Source organism: Falco punctatus, assembly GCF_963210335.1.
Source record: "Falco punctatus genome assembly, chromosome: 3".
Taxonomy (NCBI): domain Eukaryota; kingdom Metazoa; phylum Chordata; class Aves; order Falconiformes; family Falconidae; genus Falco; species Falco punctatus.
Window position 1 is genome coordinate 85090979 of NC_137582.1, and position 17072 is coordinate 85108050.

The window sequence follows — 17072 nt, forward strand, 5'->3', positions numbered from 1 at the left end:
ATGTCTATACCTTCCTTTCTCTAGGGATTTCTTCAGTAGCTATCTCTTGGAAGGCTCTTTGAAGGCAGAGGGCATCTTTAGTCATTGATTCATTTGGATATGGGAATGCCACTACAGAAATTTTTGCAGGTTTGGGTTTTTTTAGCTTTACAGCACTATCAACACAGCAAGGTCTGTTAAAACCCACAGAAATATCAAAAATACTGCAGCAACTAATGTTCCAGGAACAATACTCAAATGAAACATGTCAAGAAACCCACTAACACAAACAAATTACTTCAAAATAATGGAAAAGGTCAATGTTACAGCTTCCATCAGGGGCATGAAATCAGGCCAACATATGGTTTGGAGCAAACAAGCACTCAATTTATACAAGGGATATGAGTGATAAGAAAATATATAAACAGCACAGGGAAACATTTTTATTAGGACATAATAGATACTGAGAATTCAGGTACAAAATTCACTGAGGAAAGGTTTTAATATATTGAAAACGTACATTTCATAGTAAAAGCAATGTTGGACTCTTTTGTATTCATGGTAGTAACTGAAATATAAATATAGAACTGCCTACACAGTGTCTAGCATAGCATAATGCATTTACTGTATATACTGTGGATGTTATGGGTGTGGAAGAGCCTGTAATATTTTGTTGGTTTGTTTGGCTATAAATCCAGGGTAGTATTTATTTTGAAGAAAAATTTTCTTCAGAGCAAGTCACAGACTGTATAGATTTCACCCATCATGTGCCTGACATTTGAAAATAACTACAACTGTTGCCAGAAAACATTTATTTGTCTTGTAAATCCTATTTGTTAAAAAACATGTAGGTAAAACCTATAATGCTGGTTTATTGCCCAATGTTTTGCTTTCCAATAGTGTCACAGGATCTGAACTGATGTTTGTAGGCTGATCCTCTCTTGGGAACAAGCAAACTAGGTTATTCAATAGGCTGGGGGAAATAAGGCTTCAGCCATGAAGGAAAATATATTCGTTAGTCATAGCCTACTAAGACTGACAGGTTTTTTAACATACTGGAAAAGAGAACATGGAAATTGTCTTCTTTCTTGGATGATTAGCACATTGATAGTACCACATGCAGATGACGTTTGTAAAAACCATGTAGAAAAGTGGAGGAGCCTGGAGTCCTCTGAAATGTAGCCCTTCTATACTTGGATTTCTGGGAAAGAAAGGAAGTTTGGAACTGAATACATAAATTGTGACAAGAAGGAAAATACAGGGGAAAAGGATACTGGGAGGTTAGCTGATTTTTTTCTTTCTTAAAAAGCTTTATCTCGAAGGTAGAAAACAGATCTTTGACTACTTGGAGCTAGATACTGTTTCAGACATGAATTTGTATTCACTGTTGTAAAAGCACAACAGATTATTATTCTTTTTTCATTTATAGTAGATAAAAACCCAACATAACTGAGAATCCTCCTTCCCCTACTATTTTTTTTTTTTCTTTTTCCCCTCAGGAGTTCTCCATCTTTGATGTTGATTATCTGACCACTTTGGAAAGGGAGTCCTGACTCCTACCTTAGGTTAGTACAATACATATAAATAGCTCCTTCAGTGCTACAGGAGGTAGTACTGGCAGGAAGACAATTCTGACGTGCTAGAGGAAAGCACTCTGCAGCAGATTAAGAGTTTATTACACATTAGCATACTTTTCTGGCTTTTTTTAAAAATACGTTTTCTCCAGGAAAAAAAAAAATATTTTCGGTGTTATTTTGTACTACGCTGACTTTTTAAAGATATTTTTAAGTAATTGAAGTGAAAAGCAGTATTTAATAGTCATACTATTTAATCCTTCTTCTATTTATATATACAAGTGTTTTCCCCCATTGATTTAACAGAAAAGTTATTACAAATGCAAATAGAGACTCTCAATTTATTCCACAAAGGAAGATGAATATCATGCATGTATCATATCTGTACTGTAATCAGATTGAAAAGAACATGCCTTCTATTCCATAACTTCCTATACATATTTACTCCTATTTCTGTCATGGTATAGGAAGATCCAGAGGAAGAAAAGGAAAAAAAGAGGGAATTTTTATTAAACTTCTACCAGTCAAGAAATTTAAGTTGCAGAAACAGCCTTTGTACATACTACATAGTACTGATTAATGAGAATAGTCTGTTAACAATGAATTGCAGCTATTGTTTTCAGGAAAAAACTGCATCAAAAGGCAGTCATAGGCATCTTTATCTCCCTTGCTGGAGGAAAATCTTTGGGATCACTTACTATAAGAAGGAAGTTTAAATGTAGAAAACACAAATCAACAAATGTAAAAGATGTTTAAATTGGTCTATTTTTTCACAGAGAAATTTATTTTGTAATTAGATATTTTTTTGAAGCCTACACATTACTGAAGAATAACAGTTCACTTACAGCTTAACCTTTCAGTTCTTAATACTTCCTAAAGATTTTTGGTATCAAGACTAGCATCTTGCATACCATTCTGCTAGTGTTAATGTGGGCACATAAGAATACCCTGGTTTGTGTGCCATTATGATAGATGATTTAATAAACTGTTCAGATATGGATAGTCTACTTTAAGAATACCCAGCTAGGGTGGCTAGCTAGGAAGTATGGTTAGCTAGAAAGCATAGGAATACAAGGAAGTATGAATTTTCAAACCTCTTTAAAGTTTCTTTGATTACCAATTCCAGTTTTCTAGCAGAAAGTGCATGCAAGTATAAAATATTAGTAGCATTTCTTCAAAACACAGCCTTTTACTTTGACAATAAAATAAGAATACGGGGCTTTTGTCAGATTAGTCACCTGCAGACTGTTAAAAGTATTGCTTATGATACATGCATGTCTTTTAATTCCTTTTCCCATTACATCTGGATTATGTGAGAGAAGTGGATTCCTTGATTATTATTGAACTGCTCTGGTCTGACCTTCCAGCTTGTCCAAGTCTGATAGATAAATTTGTTTACTGCATCTTGTAGAGGAAAATTCTGCTGCCTTACAGCTATTGCTGTGGTTTCATGTGAAAAAATATTTTCCAATTATTATGTAAATTATCTCATTTTAAAATATATGTACAGGATATGAATTATAAAGAAATTAAATAGTTATGTTTTCAAGTGAGTGTTTGATGGTGCATGATTATGTCCTCTTTAAGAGAACTAAGATTATCATTCCAGCTGTCAGGAATTCCAGTTCACAGAAAATATATAGAAGTTTTTCAGATCAAACAAAAAAAGTAACAATAAGTCGAGGAAGAGAGAATTGTAAACCTGAGGCTTTCCTAAAGAACTTAGGAGTGATACAAATAGAAAAAATAATTTCTAGGTGAATTTAGACTTCACAGAATGCTCAAGTTCGGCAAGGTATCAGCATACTCCCCCTTTGATCTGACTCTGTTGCTGAAAGCTGTTGTCTTTGGTAGGGGTTCCCTGAGTATTGCATGTGTACGTGGGTTGTAGGGGGGTTGTGTCATTGATTTGAAGGCCCTTATGTAGTCTGCAGTGAGTCAGGACTGGCAAAACAGTTATATCTCATATTAAGATCCTGATAGGACCAGACAACAAAAGTAGGAAAGAATTCTCTAGTTTTAACTAGAGCTGGGAAAAGAAAACAAAATCTTATAAAAAATGTAGTCAGCGCTGCGCTTCTAGAGATTTTTTTTAAAAAAAAAAGACAGGCCAAAACTTTAAAATAAGATAAATATCAAAAACTTCCTCTTACAACAACAATAACAGTAACAACAACAACTACTGTCAGATTTAACTACTTTGGGTGAACTGATGAATCTGTGTGGTGTCAGTGAAAAATTACTGAAATACATAGCCATAATATTGCAAATGAAGTAATATTAGCCCACTTCAACATTCAGATCTAATGCAAATGGTGGAAATATTTTAAATACAATACAGTAATTAACATATGCCTAAATTAAGTCTGAATTTACCGCCACTGAAATGGCAATATGCTCCAGGTACTGCAATTTAAGTCATTCACAGCTACATAGGAAGCAGCATAATTAATTTTGCTCTTTTTGACTTACTTTCACATTTTTAGCAAAAGCCTTGCTTTGAAATTTCCTCTAAAAGTATGTAACTTTTAAAGCTCTTGTTTTTAGGAAGGACTTTGCAGTGTAACAGAAAATTTCAGGCTTATGTCTTCACTGGTGTGACATGACTGATATGCAGGCTGAAGTTTGTTTTTTCTGCACCAGAAGCATCAACAGTGTAATTTAATGCTTAAAACATTCTTGAAGCAGCTGTAGGGTACTCTGGATGTATCTATTTTCAAGTTGTTTTTATTAGTATATATAAGGAAGAACTTTGCTTTTATCACCTTCTTGGCTAAAAAAAATAATAAATTTTATGGGTGTTTGCTATACTTAAGATATTCTGCTGCTCCATTTGAGCAAGTCTGAACTTTGAAGGTGATGGGCAGTAACCAAAAGCAGAGCTGTTGAAAAAGTCCTGGATGGTGTTAGAAATACTAGTTCTGGATTACAGTGTGCTCCTGTACAAATGCATCACTGTTCTTTTAAAACACCTTGTATAAAACTACCTTGCCTTACAAGACAGGTTCTTCTTAATTTTCTTTGTGTGCATTCCTTGCACAAAAAGCAAGGTTTTTTTTAATGAAAACTTGTCCACATCTTTTTATTTCTAACAGAGAAAGGAAGGTTACTACTTTCAATTTTATAGAAAAATGTGAAATGCTGTATAATTTTTTTTTCCTGACTGTGATCTCCCATGTTGTGGGTCAATGGGTACTGCATAGTAAAACATTGATTTCTACATCTTTTTGGTATTTTTATTTTTCTTCATTAAGTGAATTGCTGTTCAGTGACAAGTTAATGCTACCACTGGAAGTTCTCTATTAAAACAAACAAACTAACAAACTAACAGGTAATTAATTAATGAAAAAAAAACAAAACAAAACTCTTTTAATAGAAAACTTTAAAGATAAAGACAATTCCTGTTGCCACTGGAAATATGAGGAATTCAAGGGACAGATTTGAATTTCTGTGATATAATGTTTACAACAGAATGTGAATCTGAGTCTATAACATCGTTTATCCAATAGGATATGCAGACAATGTTCTTATCTATGGCAAAGGCATTTTATAGTAGTAAATCAAGCCTTGCTGTGATGTCTTTCATACAATTAAATTATATTTGACAGAATGAGTTTATGTGGTCTTAGTAAACACTACTTTTCCCCAGAAGTCAAAAGGATGTATCCTTTCAACTGTTATGGTTGCTTTCCTAGATCTAAGAAAAGGCACTGAAGATTGAGTTGGAAGATTCCCTTAACAAAAGAGAATCTAAATGGCATTTCTGATCTTAATCACTTTTCCCCAGTGCTACTCTTTATGCCAAGTTTATCTTCCAGAGAAGCAAAAATTACTAGGGGTATCACAGTAAATTTTTATCATTCATGAAGCTTCTCTATGACTCTCATATGCAATTTAGTGTGAAGAAGAAAATTTTAGGAGGCATGTCTGATACCCTGCTGGGAATGCCAAACACTGACTTGTAGGAAGGTTCTGATTCTGAAAAGAGCATAAGGCCTTTCTTGTCCTTCACACCTATAAAGTCATGTCATAAAAGAATTAAGAGCTACTCCAAAGATTAAGTGGGTTTAGATGGCATTTTATGAACACTTGCTTTTACTGTATGTAGAGGAATGAAGGCCGTGGGTTGATCAGCACTGATAACATGCAGCTGTGGCCTTGCCTCAAAGGCAGTGGGTTGGTTGACATGGATGATGTGCAGCTGTAGCTCGTTCCTGCTAAGTGGTTAAATAGCCCTGAGGATTGTGGGTGGGAGAGGAGCAGTGTGGCTTGGTCTCTGGAAGAAGGAGAAACAGTACAGACAGTAGGAGATGACCCATGGTAAAGCCTTGTTGCAGCCTACTAGTTTGTTTGTGCTGCAACATTTGGTGCTCTGTGTGAGGCTTGAACTCATGACCTTCAGATTATGAGACTGAGCTGGACTCTGACTACAACAGCGGTACACTTCTGGAATTGCCTAGTGTTCTTCACTGGTTAAGTTTTTCTTCTGACACCAACTTTCTGTTTTTTTTTTTTCTATTTTTAATGCTGTTTTTCCTCCTTACAGACCTTTTTTTAGTCAGTTCTGATCCTTGAAAAAGTATTGCTCCTTAAATTCGTATCACATTCTGAATTCCTAGTAATACAGGTTTTCTGCCACTGCTATCTAGGAATATTTGACTGTGTGATTTTCCGTCTAATAGTTTATATATAAGTGCATTTCTCCCCTCCAATTCAAGCTACTTGACTAAAGGTGCTATGTCGACTCTTTCTATAATAGTATACTTGGGATTTTATTCAACCCTTTTATAAGGTACACTTCTCATGGAATGTCAGGACACTTTAAAACTTGAAAGAGGAAAACTTTTTAGTAATCAAAAAGGGATAGTTAAACTCTATTAATTGTGCTGTCAGGGACTTGTGATGCCAGAACTTTGATATTTGATGATGAGCATTACACCCTGATCACAATGGTGCTCTAAAGTCATCCAAATCACTACCACAAAACAGAATAATTTTGTAAGAAAAAGAGGACAAGGTGTGCATGAAAATGTGGGGAAGTTCAAAGAAATGATATCCCAGAAAATGTGTTAGGATAAACTTCAGCTGTATATATGATTCACCCAGTGGATGAATGAACTTCCTAGTAAATAAGGAAAAGGCTGTGGATGTTGTCTACCTGGACCTCAATAAAGCCCTTGACACAGTCTCCCACAATATTCTCATGGAGAAACTGGCTGCTTGTGGCTTGAACACATGTACTCTATGCTGGGCTAAAAACTGGCTGGATGGCCAGGCCCAAAGAGCGGTATTAAATGGAGTTACATCCAATTGGTGGCCAGTCACGAGTGGTGTTCCCCAGGGCTCAGTACTGGGGCCAGTTCTAGTTAATATCTTTATCAATGACCTGGATGAGGGGATTGAGTGCAACATCAGAAAGCTTGCAGACAACACCAAGTTGTGGGGGAGCGTTGATCTGCCTGAGGGGAGGAAGGCTCTGCAGAGGGATCTGGGCAGGCTGGACTGATGGGCTGAGGCCAATGGTACGAGGTTCAACAAGGAGAAGTGCCGGGTCCTGCCCCTGGGTCACAACAACCCCATGCAATGCTAGAGGCCTGGGGAAGGGAGGCTGGAAAGCTGCCTGGAGGCAAAGGCCCTGGGGGTGCTGGCTGACAGCGGGCTGAACATGAGCCAGCAGTGTGCCCAGGTGGCCAAGAAGGCCAACAGCACCCTGGCTGGTATCAGCAACTGTGTGGCCAGCAGGACAGGGGAAGGTGTTGTCCCCCTGTACTGGGCACTGGTGAGGCTGCACCTCATATACTGTGTTCAGTATTGGGCCCCTCACTGCAAGAAAGACATTGAGGTGCTGGAGTGTGTACAAAGAAGGACATCGAAGCCAGTGAAGGGTCTGGAGGACAAGTCTTGTGAGGAGCAGCTGAGGGAACTTGGGGTTATTTAGTCTGGGGAAAAAGAGGCTCAGGGGAAACCTTACTGTTCTCTACAGCTCCCTGAAAGGAGGTTATAGGCAGGTAGGTGTCTGTCTCTTTTCCTAGATAACTACTGACAAGAAGAAATTGCCTCAGGTTGCACCAGGGGAAGTTTTATTTATATTTCATTATTTTTATTTCATTTACATTAAGAAAAAATTTCACTGAAATAGCCGCCAGGCATTGAAACAGGCTGCTTAGGGAGGTGGTAGAATCGCCACCCCTGGAAGTGTTTAAAAAAGCATATAGGTGTGGTGCTTAGGGACATGGTTTAGTGGTGGACTTGACAGTCCTGGTTTAATGATTGCACTCAATTTTCCAACATAAATGATTCTATAGTCACTAATTACGGAGTGGGAAAAAGTGAAAGAAACAAAAATCCTATGAAGTGCATAAGATGTTAAAAATCATTTAAGTCTCACTTAAGTCTTATTCTGACTAGTTACGGCCAGTTGCCTAAGGGTGAATTCCATCCTTGCATACACACTGCAAATCTAGCTGTTCATTTCTGTCTGCAAGAACCATCTCAGGACTTTATGTAGTAGAGTAAGGTACAAATGGATATGTTAGTGAAAGTCCTCATTCCTGAAATGCAGAAGATTTAAAAACATAGATTTAAATCCTCACCACAGTGTATCCAAAGTGACTCTAATCAATGTCTGTTTCAGTATGATTTTGTCAGGCTCTACAAATAAGATGGGCACATTGTCTTTGCTGCAGCTGTGTTTTCTTGTGTATTTATGGCACTTTATCAGTATGATGTTGTTTGTGCTCTGTGTCATGTTTCTACATGAAATCTTTGTAGTGTACACACCTTGAATGTAATTGTTCCAGTTTGCTTTTCTGGAGTACCATTTCTTTTCTGATAGTCTGTTTATATCAATTCAGATGTTGAATACCCACAGGCAAGGAACCAGACATAATACATGATTGTAACATGGTATTATATAGATAAGGTCTTTCACAAGTACTGTGCATTTTCTATGTATGTTACTGGGAAGGTTTTAAAAAAGCTGAAAAACAATGTTTAGGAAATGAGTTGGAAGGATACTTATTTTCAAAGGTAATAAAGGTCATAGGCTATTATGGAATCAAATTTATTTTAGTAGGAATTGAATACAGCTGATAGAATTTTGCAAAGATTTACCAAAGTGCCTTATCTTTACATACAACTTTGTAGATGTGTAGCAAAAATCTCTGGCAGTTTATATTTCAGCATACAACCTGTCATCTCTGGTTTCTGCAGCCTGCAAGTCACTAGATATAATAATACAAAATTTTTGAAAGTGAATCCATGGGTATAGTGTAATAGCCTGTATGCTTGTGTCCTACTCTGAGACAGCAAGTTTTCCTTTACATTATGTTCCCTACCTACTGCTGTTCAGTGCTTATACTGTAATGACGCAGCACAGCCAATTCCATTTCAGTACTGCCCAGCAGCCTGCTGAGTCAAAGCACACTGATTTTTCTTACTCCATAGAGATTTTTATCCTGTGCCTGTTTAGATTTCAGTGTCTTCTCTGAACATCTACTTCAATCTTATGTCACCTGCAAGATGAAATTTCATTCTACAATACCTGTTCCTGTGGTTCATAGACTCTTGGAGAGGGTCACATGACTGCAGAGTCTTACATCTGTCTCAAATAGAAACAAAAGTTAAAACTCGGCTTCTGGCAGTCCGTACTTAAGCAACAGAGGAAGCCTTCTGCTGAGCTTGACTCTTCCAAAGAACACCAAAGACCTTGGGAATATCAGTTCCAGGATCCTTAGCAAAACACATTTTCCTATTTGCCTTCTCTAGACATCACCAGTAATAATGACACTCCCTAGCACTCTGCAACTGTCTAAGCCTTGCTCAGCTGTTAAAGATCAGCCTGAAATCCTTTCTGGTGGTACTATACCTTACTATGTTTTAGATTATCTGCAAAATCAGAACTTTGCGCATCTCCACCAGCAGCAGCTTTGACTGCCTCAGCATTGTTTTCACTTAGCATCACCTTGATATTAAGCTAGTCTTCAAGTTTGCGGCAGCAAATTTCTTTAGGGCTGTCATCCACTATCAGGTCATCCTTTCCTGAAGCCAGTGGGAGATCTCAGATCCTGAGATCTAGGTATTTCATCACCAATTTCCACCATCTAAACACTCAGGGATTCCATTGTTAGAGGCTGACCCTTGATTGCCCATCTGCACCAGTTTTCTTGTAAGTAATAAGAAGATGGTGATGGTGAATAATCTCTCTTGCTTAAAAACACTCACTAATTTTATCTTGTTTGCTTTTGTGCTGCCTCCAGACTTCCTTCTTCTGATGTGTTAGAAGTTAAAAACTGTTGGCCAAAGAGCTGCTGCAGGCAAACATCAAAGGTTTTCAGGTGGCAATTTCCTCCTGCCTAATTAGGAAGAGAACTAGACTGCTGAATTTGTATAAAATTAATGTCTGCATTTGTGTGTTCTGACACAAATCTTTCCAGCAATGTGAGAAAAGAACTGTTATACACCTCTTAATGACACACATTTTCATGGAATTATTGATGTGTTGCACCCTGATTATATTCTCCAGGTCATACTTGCTGTGTTGAAGACCTCTCTCTGGGATGCTGAACCAATGGTTCTTTACTAAAGTGATCAGGTTTTCAGAGAGGCCTATTGCTGGACTCTTCTTCCCCTTTGTACTTAGACTATTTTGAAATCTCTCTTGGAGAACAGTGTCGCTTTTAGCAGATAGGCAGACATTCTTCACTGGCACAGCTGTGCAAGATTTCCATTGTGCACATCTGCCATGCACAGCTGACCTGAGTCCTAATCCCACCTTCATTTAGCAATACCATGATGTTTGCAAAACACCTGGAACTCGGATAACTTTTTTGTGGGATGGTATGTCCTTTGTAGGACATTGTGGCTTTGTAACTTTAGTGTCACTGATGGCAATGTATCTATGGTCACTCTTCAAGAAAGGGAGGTACTTCAACTGTAACCAGGGATTTTCTAGGTGAGTAGTCCACTTATACCATTGCCTTCCACCTGCTTTTGATCTGTCTCCCTTTTTTTTTTTTTTATATTTTTTTTTTTTTTAATTTGGAAACAACTTTTTATTGAGAGAAACAGAAATAGCAACAAATGAGCTTTGTATAGTATGCATGAAAACATGGGAAGGTGCAATACAACAGTGCATATTTGTAAAATGCAAACAAATCTGCCTGGTTTCAAATAACCAGGAGAATATTGTGTATGTATCTGTGTCAATTACACATACTGAAGAACATATCCTAGCTAGAAGACACTTTGTCATACAACTAAATGAGAATGGCTGTTGAAGCCATCAATGTACTATGTTTTACTCTGTATTTAACTAAAGCAAAGCAATGCTTTGCAACCTGATTTGTTTTGCCCACTTTACTGTAGGGACAGCTTGAACTGGACAACTATTAGCACATAAACATTTATATGCATTTCATGGGGAAAAAAAAAGGTTAACTACTGAGCAAATGTGAATAACTAATAGTTTCTTGTAAGGAACAATGGTGTATTTTGGCATTAAACTGTGCAGTGGTAATGTTGATTGTACTTCTGAAGCAATATCTACTCTTTAAAAATTCATGAAATTGACTCCTGAATGCCTAACACAAAGTTATATTTTACTTCATCACCATGGTAGCCTGAAAACTATTTTCTTTATGCTAGGTTGACAATTATTATTTTGAGTGGTGCAAAGCTTTCCATGAAATATTTATTAATCCTTTTTGCAGGAGGGCACGTTAAGGTCTGTATTTCTGTTTCTATCATTCTTCTGAAGTTTCCAAGACACTTGTCTTGTTTCTGCTTTCAGCCTTACTATTCCTCTTATTTAATATTTCTGTTTCTTAAAGTTAATAGGGAAGAAGTGGTTTTGTAATAACAGACTCCAAAAGCATCTCTATTTAATTCTCTACCTTTTAAGCAATAATATAAGCAATTAATGTGCAGAGTTTTCTTACAAATAAAACTTAACAAAATATAAATTCCAACCAATTTGGTTGTCCAATTTAAAAGCAGCAGATGAACATATGTCTATACAACAAAACAAACAGGAAATGAAAGAATAAAAATATCTTATAATAAGAAAATATTTGGATCACAAAGAAATTCAGTTTAATGGATACTATCATTAAAATTATTGACATACACTTTTTGGTTATATTCAGAGGAACTGAGTAACCGCTTTACATTTTTGTATATGGTTTAGCAGTCCTGCAAAATGTCTCTTTTATACATGCAGAAAAGATTCATGAAAGTAGTAACATGCAGGGGGTTGTTTTCTGAGATTTGAAATCTCAGCATCATCTCAGAAATCTAAACTAATTTAATCATGAACTTAAAATTACACTCTTTTCAGTGGAGAATGGGAAAAATTCTTAACTGAGTAAATGGTCCTCTATTATTTAAACAACAGATGGTAAAACTGCATTTGAGAATCTTAATCAATGAAAATATTTTTAAAAATAATCTAGGCATATCTGATGTTAATCTGGTGATAATGATGAGGAGAAAAACAATAGTATTTGTAAGACCTGCTTAAAAAAAAAAAACTTTAAGTGAGATATAAACAGGATATCCCAATAAACAGAAACAGGTGCTTTACAAAATTAAATTTGAAGATGAAGTTAATAAGCCTTCCATCAAGTCATTGTAGATCAAGGTTTAGTAGTCTGCACAGCTAGGCCAGGTAAGGACTTTTCCATGAAAATAAGTCTTGGGAATTCATACATCTGTTTATCTTGTGGTAAACTTGCACCTGGTATAACACATAGAAGAACATAAACCTGTGACATGTAAGGGACCTCAAAGTGATCTTTAAAGCCCCCCCTTTTTTTTTCGATTGGAGAAGGTTATGAAGGAAGCAATTAAAGTTTCTTAATGAATGTGCGTCTTTATCCAGGTATGACTGCAGGAGCTATTGAGATGGAATGAGACATAAACACTTGTCAAGACAAGTATTATTGCCCCATATATCTTTTTATATATTTATGAAATAAGCCATACTTGTCTTGGTCTTTCTTTTGTTTGTGATTTGGCAAATAAAGCTAAGCAGTAAATTGTAATGTTTCCAAAGCTGGGAATGAAAGAATTGGAGTCTTCTCTCAATTGATATTTAGATCTGACATGGAACATGACTCAAAATAATCAATATTAATGTGCAGCAGATGAGTAGCAGGCACAAGAAATTTTTTCTGCTTGAGTAGAAATAAACATGAAAATGGTGTCTTGTTAGAAGACTAATATAGGCCTTCAAAGTTGTGCTTGTGTAATCATGTGTGTACACTGAGTGTGAAGAGATGAAACTGACCTTATATTTGTGACACTAAACAATTGACAATACTGTGAAATAAGTTATCTCCAATCAATCTTTGGAAATGTTTGAGGGGTGATAGTCAACTGAAGGAGACTGATATCAAGAAACCAGTCCAACCTCTGTATGTATTCATATTGAGAAAAATTAATAAGTATTTGTATTTGCAGATTGCTCTAAAGGACAAGTTCTGACCCAGCAATCTTTCATCAGTGGCTCTTATTTCAAGCAAAGGATTGCTGGGACTGGGAGCTTAAGTGGAAGCTTCAGCTAGCCTTACATAAAAAGTCGGCACCCTTGAATTGTATTTAATTGTCCAGTGGTGAGATACTGAGATACTTCACCCTTTACATAACAGTTATATTAATTACCATATGTTTTCTGCTCTGTTCTAGGGGTTAACTAGGTATTTCTGTCCTTATCTCCTCCCTCCTCCTTCTGGTGTCTAACCCAAAATGGGCATAACATTGTGCAAATGAGGAGCTTCAAAAATATTTTTACAGGGACTAAAGTTTATATTCATTGTGAGGTAAAACTTTACTTCCCATCTGAGGTACTTTAAAATAAGAGTAAGCAAATTGCACAAAACTCTGGAAGCAAGGAAGGACAGATAGTTGATTTCACTGTTATTTTAACAATTACCTTGATAGCTAAGACTATTACTGAAGAGCTATAGGAAACCCAAATTCTTTTTTAATTTCCCTATCCAAGCCAATTTCAGTATAGTGTGTAGACTCCTGGAGACAGACTTGAAGTAAGTGCCTGATTTTTATTCTGTTGAAGCTGTTACATATTTCATGAGTATTTGGATTTTAAGCCAAAAGAAGGAAATGAAAGCCATCCTTCAATCTGATCATTAGCCACTCATTCACTGTTTCCAAACTTTTCTCAATGTCATTCTGCACAGACAAGAGAAAGGATATGAAATTAGTTGTCTTTCGTATGGTAGTTGCTTTCAACTACCATAAACTTTTTTTGATAGCTCACGTCAATCACCCTCTTCATCAGATAGTAAAAATTAACTTCAATTTCACAAGTAATTTTGGGTAGACAGTGACAAAACTTTCTGTCTAGTAATGATTCACAAATCTAGCTTGTTGCTAAGGTGCCATAGGTTAGGCATAGGAAAGTTAAATTATTTATATACATGTCATTTTATTTCCCAAATTCTTCATTTGTGGTAGGAGAGAAGATTCTGGATCTAACTTCTAACTTTTCTTTCAGGTTAGAGAAGATAGATATATGAAATATGTCAATATGTACACACACATATATAGTGTGTATAAATGTGTTGATAAAACTTTGTGGAGTTCCTAGTGAGTCAGTGCCAACTCATTAGCACATATATTATTACTGATTCATTCATATACTTAGTCCTTGGTCAGTTTCTGAGCAGACATGTAATCAATGACCTGTCTAGTAACTGTCTAATGACTCATCTCTTCTTAAACCCCTTTCTGCAAAATTATTTCAATTTTTCAGAATTAGGAAGCAAATTCTCACAAGGATTTCTTACCTTTGGGAGCATAAAGTTGTATTTTAAAAAATGCAAGTACCAACAACAAAGTCATAAATCCTTACCAAATTCAAATTTCCAACCAGTTCAGGTTTCATCTTGTATTTAAGTGTCATATTCTTCAGTGCAGTGTTTGAAGATGCTTGAACATTACAGACATCAATGCAATAACAGGTTTTAAAAAAAAAAAAAAAACACTGTGATTTTACTTTAAATGAGATGCAGTTTTGATACTTTTTACATGACTTACTGTCTTGTTTTTTTGGAAACAGTGTATATTTTAGACAAATAAATATATGTCACTTAGGAAATAACTTTATTTTTCCTATTTATCCATCACAAAAGCAAAAAGGAAAAATATAGTGTCTAAACAACATCAGAGATGTCTATTTTGGCCTAACTTCCTTCCTACAGTTTCTTCAGAAATATTATGCATATAATGTTTAACAGATGCTTTTTGAGTTACTTCACTTCTGAAGGGGTATGCCTGTCTTTTAATGTCTGGTTTTGTGTTCTTTCTCCTTAAAGGTATTTAAGTATGTTCTTATGTCCTTTTTTTTTTTTTTTTTTTTTTTTTTTTTTTTTTTTTTTTCCAGATTAACTGTGCTTTAAAAAGCGGCAAATTGCTAGATGATATGTTCTCAAACAGGTCTGAGCTGGCTTGGTTATCAGGAGGGCTGCTCCTTGATGTCTCTTTTACCACTTGTTTTGAAGAGCTGCTGCTTTTGTTTTTCCGTCTCTTCTCCCATTCCTTTCTAGTATTAACTGTCCAGTCCTGTCTATCAGTGCCCCAGTGTGTTTTTGTTCTTTGCATGATTGTAATATTTATCTCTTTCTAAAGGTGGAGTTTCATGGCCAGTTGAAACTGTTCTAAAACCTTATTACTTTCATAAGAGACAGTCCCTCTATTGCAGCAGCTCTGGTGCTTTTACTGCCATAGTGAAACCTACAGGCTCATTGGTCTAAGGAGTAACCCCTACTAGAAAACAAACCAGAGAAAAATTTTGGGCAGACCAATAAAACAATCCAAGACTTCATGAACTTATGCTTGCATTTATCTGTAAAGGACAAAAGGAAAAAACATGTGCTTTGTAAAAAGCTCTCTTATGATTCAAAATATTCTTAGGACTAAACTAGCACTGCAATTTTACTTTTTAAAACAAAATACAAACAGGAAATAATCTAATCTCCTAGGTAGAAATTCAATTTGGAATGTAGCTTTTCTGTATTCTCAGTTACATTGGAGAAACCTAAAATACTAATTAATAACTTAGAAAGTGTTCCTCTAACAAGAGAAATATTTAATTTAAAATTGAATTCTCCTATGGATCTTTTATTTCTACTCAGAGTTAATTCTTTAGTAATATAGAGTAATACTTGGAAGTGCTCTACAAGTTTCTGCACTAACTTACAGCTCAGATTTTTAAAAGGAAGATATTCTCAAAATCTCTGAGAGCTCTTTGAGGAAACATTTTGTGTTCTGGGGGTGGGGGGAACCTATATAACTCACTTTTTTTCCAGAAAAGGCTGTTTCTGATATTCTGACAAAAAGTATACATATAGTAATTTGTAGATGTACATCTTTTCTCTATTCCTATATTTGGGGAAAAATGTTTTCCAGAAAACTGTTGCGAACTTGAATAATTTTAAATTCTGTTCTTTAGAAAGCATGATTTTCATTTGTGTATGTTTAGCAAAATAAAGAGGTTATTGTACTTAAATTCATCTAATCATAGCTTTTAAGTCTGATCTCATTTGGTAAGGAATTCCATATGATCTCGAAGGAAATATTTTCTAGATGCAGGCACCTTAGGAAAGCATTTTAATTATCTGTTGAGATCACTCCTTCTCCCAGTATAGTGTAATGAATCTGATTTACTCAAATGTACAGTTAGCAAATGCCACTGTCATTACACAAGAATAATTGTGACTACATTTCTGCTTCAGGTCTAGACAGTGTCTTAAATTCAGTATCTCGTTTTGCTTCTCCTTTAATACCTCTTTTGAAGCAAGCAGCTGATAAGCCAACATAAGAATTCATCTTGCTCCGTCATCCTGTACATCAGGTCGAGGGATGCTGAGAATCATATAGAGGTTAGAGAAGTCTTCATTTTCAAAAGATCGTTAATGCCTGCACACAACTCTGAATCTGTCCCATAAGCTCTACATAGGTATGCATTTTACTAGTAGTCATAGATAATGCACTACTTGGCACTACTACAAGGGTTTGTTTGCAGGGATATTTTCTGTCAATGTATCTGTAAGAAAAAATATTTGGATGCATTTTTATTTTATGAAGTGTATTTAGGATCATGGGACTCCATCTTATCAATGAGTTGCAATTTCCACTGGGAGTCAATTTAGATCTAGCTTGAAGTCTGAGTGACTGTGGTTTGTGGCTCCTGAAGAGAGAACACCAGAACTATTCTCTCTTATTTAGATAAATCTGACACATTTATAAATTCATGAGCTGAAATTGCTCTTCACAAAAGCACAATATCCTGTTTTTCATTCAGCACTGTTTCCATTTTCCAGGGCCCTGTCTGACTTTGCTCATAGGTTGGAAAGTATTGTGATGCATCATTTATGCTGCCTTCCACCTTTATTGACTGATGGCCTCCTTTTCTGTCAATCATTTCATTGTATTTTGTCAAAAATAATGTGGAAAAATTTACTGATGACTGAAGTGCATTCACCTGTAAACAAATGCTTG